We start from the raw sequence: 4,627 nt of genomic DNA, 5'->3' as shown, positions 1-4,627 counted from the left end.
AGATTAAGAGATTATTGCAGTAGGTCAAGGAAAAGAAATCCGCAAACATTTTGCACTACTGATTCCAAAGATGCCTGTTTGGGATTTAGACAATTTCTTTTGTTTGAGTTTTTTGTTGGGTTTTTTGACTGCCTAATGTGATGGATGAACTGGATTCATCCACCGAAATCAACAGAACTGTGTGCACAATGACGCTTTTCTAACTATGAGACATAGAGAGGAAGGACAAACAGACTATTCGTGGCTGTGCCCAAACTGCGTCAGGATCACTGTAACTTTTGCCTCTGAAGGAAAACATAAGAAAATCAGGAGCTTGGATAACCATGGTACTGCAGAAGAGAATGGAAAAGCATAAAAAAAGGAAAGCAAAAAATACACGTGAATATTTCAGAAGCAGGTGCTTCCGACAGCAGCTCTTTAAACCCTCTGAGGATTGTAAAATTAAATCAAACACGGACACAGCAGCAATCTGGTTAATTGCTGAATGAGGAAAGACGAACTTAATCTTACATTAGCAGTCTCCCAGCCTTGTTGAACAAAGCACTGACTGCTGCAGGTATAAGCTTCCGGCGGATGAAAACTGACGTCGCTCACTCCTACGTACACATGTATGTCACATATAGACCGCATCAGCATGGGACAGTTGTACAAACCCCATGAATTTTTACAGAGAACAATCTGAAGTATGACTATTGCTTAGTTATTCTTCCCACCACCGTTGTTGCTTTTCTTACTGTGAATCTTGGCAGATCTGAGGAGGGCACAGAGTGCAGACGGTATTGCTTAAAGACACCCCCGCTGCCAGCTGAAGTTGAACTGAAGAAGCAAATGACTCTGGACTCAGCTTACCTCTATTTAATGTATGTAGTGTATTCCCTAATTTTGTTGATGCTGAGATGCATCTTTTAGAGGGTTTTATCACACTTCAAGAAAAAAGATACTGCATTACCATTTGAAAAAAATCTATCAGGTTCCAATCGATAAAGTGCGGTTTATTTTGCAACATGATACTAGGAGGATAGGAAGGGGGAGGTAATTGCTCTGAATTCGGGAACTACATGGTATGCTTTAAAAAGACAAAGGGTTTCAGACTAAAGAGTTTGTCATTCATGAGCAGGTAACCATTCTTCTCTTTTTTATCTTTAGGATCTAAACCATGTTCACCATTTCCTTACAAATAATATGAAGTAGGGACTATGTCTTGTGTTTAAAGTTGTACAATAATCAAGGTGCTACTGTAACACATATATTAAATGCTAATGAACTATATGGATATTAGATTCAAAACTAAGCCCTAGCAGTACAGCAGACTAATTGTTTGTCTGTGGAAGGAATGTTCCTACCTGCCCCAGAAAAGATCTCAAAAAGCTTAAATGAAACCTAAATGCCACATTGATATCGAACTTTGCATTTCATTACTGACTTGATGCTGGCCTTTTCAGATGTTCCAGTCTTTCTGTCTACAACAGAAGGATGTAACCATTTCTTTGAGATCAGTAATAGTTTTATTTCAATACAGAGTGATTCCAAGTGGTTGTAGTGTTTTGAAAAATTAGGCTAATCACAAAACCTGGCTGTGTAGGCCTATGTATTTAGCCAGAAAACTGGAACTGTTCCTGCCCTCTGCCAGGCCTCAGAAGTTATCCATGCCCGAGTGAGTTGTTGAAATGTGAGGCATTGGTGAGCTAGTGTTTGGGGGCAGCTCTGACAATTGAGCTGATCGGGAGTACAGCAGCCTGAGCCATGCTCTGTGTGCTATACTAAAGGTTTGTCTGCAGTGCAGTTCTTACGTTGGGTTTTGATCTGTGAAAACCTGTGCAGTCTGAATCATGGCCACCTGGAATCCACTGCTCTTGCAATTGCTGAGATGAGCGGGACAGCTTCTTCTAGATTTGCATATGTAGGGCTTGAGGCAGAACTTTAATTCTCCTTTTCGTATAGGTCTATCAGTGCATGAATTCAAGCAGGTGGAACATAAAAATGTGATGTGTTTACTCAAGCTTTGTATGGAAGAACTAAGTGTAAGGATGGTACAACATCATTCCAGCCAGGGAATGATTATTCTGGTGATACTGTTAATATGCTGTTTTTTAATTTATGTACATGAGCGGAGAGCTATAGAGAGAAACGTACACACAAAGCCATTCCTTCAAGCAGAACCGTTTCCAAAATGATGCCATTAAAAGCCTGTTAAATTCCAACCAAATTCAGAGCAATAACCATAAACATATCTACAACAATGCTAATGCTTAAGTGCATTTGCTAAATGGTCATTTTTTTCTTCATGTCTGCATCTTTTTAACAGGCAGAGTGTGACTTCATAGTGGAAATGTTTTTTTATTTATCTGAAACCGAATGTAGGTGGATGGGCCCTTTCTTAAAACCTGCTTTTTAAAATGCAAATCCTCACTCCTTTTCTAATGAGCCAATAGAGGCTGGTACAGATGATATTATGACACCCTGAAGATGAATCAAAATGTGATTTCTCATGATAATACTTTATATTCTTGGGCACCTTCCATGAATTCAGGCAATTTTGTAAGTATGAGTTAAATTAGATCTCATAAAGTTTATCACTGTTGCAAACTAAACCACTTCCATAGTCTGAAACTTTGAAACCTCAGTGCTTAAAATGGAAGCATAAAGGTCAGATTTAGGTAGGTATTAAGGGCTTAGTGGGACTTGCAGAAACATCAAATTTTCTTTAAGCCTTTATGTAGTCACACATTTAAAAGGTCTTTTTTCAGAGGTGCTAAACATCCTCATCTCTTGGTGAACACCGAGGCAATTATTGCTTTAGAGAGATGCGTGGCATGTTGATCCGTAGTATTTGATCTTCAGAGATGCTGGCTGCTCTTTGCAAAATGACTTGGAGATGAGAGTACTCAGCAACTTATAATGAGAAGACAGCACTTTTAAAAAACAGACTTTAGGAATCATAGCTGGTCTTCACATAATTTTGTGGCTAAAATCCTATTGATTTAAATAGAATGTAAAGCCTTAAGTTACAGCTGCCAGTTGCATTTGTAATTCATATTTGGCCTAACTAGGGTGTAGAACTTCAGACGGGAGAGTGGTTAGAGCCTTGCTTCACCAGCAGGTTTTACAAAGCATGAGTACAACTGAAAACAAAGGGTAACAATTTGGGAAATAGACTTCTTCCAAAAATGTACTAACATTACATGAAAATGAGAAAAAGCACCTCCAATAATAAATGTTTTCTTGCTATAAACGTGTAAAGCATCCTACCATGCTGAAAAGAAAGCAATATCACTTAACACCAAGCACTAAGCCACTGTAAGATATGTAGTCATGAGACTAACATCTAGACAGGTTACTATTAGTAATGTCATGGCTTTCTAATTCCACTTTTTTCAGTGGATTCGCCTCCCTGACAGCTGCTTGAACTAATGCTACACAGAGAAGAGAACAAAGCTAGAGCTATCGGTCTGTAGCGTTAGTATCAAAACCCTAAGCTAATAAGATGTGAATATATTATAACAGAGTCTTTCAGAAGCATTAACTTAGCTTCTGTGTATACAGCAATATTTTAAAAGACCAGATATACGAAATCGCTTCTGCACCTCCTCTAGTGTAATCAAAGTGGTAGCAAAAGTTCTACTCTTTCATTTCTTGAGTGCACCATTCTGCAATGTGGGGCTAGATAAAAAGCTGAGTGAAAAACAATGAGGGAATTGTGTGCCTTCAGCTTGTGTTGAAGTCCGTAGATGAACTTGTTCAATGCCTTTCAAAAGACACTTAATCATACAATCTTGCCCTCAACTTCACATCAGCATCAATCACGTTACCTAATGAAAGGTGGATGAATGTAGGTCCGCTGGGTGTGACTGAATTTTGACGGCAAAAGACTCTTGAAATGAGTCTAGCACACAAGAACCCTGTGCCCCAGAGTACGCTGAGCTCGGCATATCGTCGTTCCCTCTGTTAGGCAGTGAACACAATCCTGTCGTCAGCTGGCGGGAAGCTCCCCATGTGGGTAGAGGACACGCAGACCTGGAAGCAAACTCTGATCCCAGCCACTGCTGAGATGGCACTTTAACAAAGTGTGGACACAGCTGCTAAAGCACTTCAAATAAGAAACAATTTAAGCGTAGAGATACTTTTCTCTGCTTGAAAATGCGTTAGGATGTGGTGATAAGATAAGCACTCACTTAAAATCAAGCCGTTCCCTTACTGATAGCTTGGTTACTTCATCATGTTTTGTTGCAATAGTTTACGCACCTTTTATTAAAGCACATGAGCACTGGTTTGCACATGACTGTAAATCCAGTTTAGAACAGAGCTCAGATTACTGAATATGTAATTGGAGTTATCAAAAAGAAGGCATGATAGTAGAAAAGATCCTGTTATGCATATCAGTGTAAAAAATGCTACACAGTTAACAGTATCTGGCCCAACAATGACTGTGTTCCGTAGAACAAGACTGATCCCAAGCACAGCGACGTGCCAGAGGAAAAACTCCAATTGCTTTTGACGGGCTTTGGAGCAGTCCTGCAATTGCTCACTATGGTACAGTTTTAAGTTATTCATAGGGATTAAATTGCATTGAGAACTGCTATAGTCCCTGGCCTTTCTTTTGAGCCAGGTGCAACTCTCAGATGGGCAG

This window comes from Pelecanus crispus, chromosome 8 (assembly GCF_030463565.1).
Source record: "Pelecanus crispus isolate bPelCri1 chromosome 8, bPelCri1.pri, whole genome shotgun sequence".
NCBI lineage: Eukaryota > Metazoa > Chordata > Aves > Pelecaniformes > Pelecanidae > Pelecanus > Pelecanus crispus.
This window is presented reverse-complemented; position numbering follows the sequence as displayed.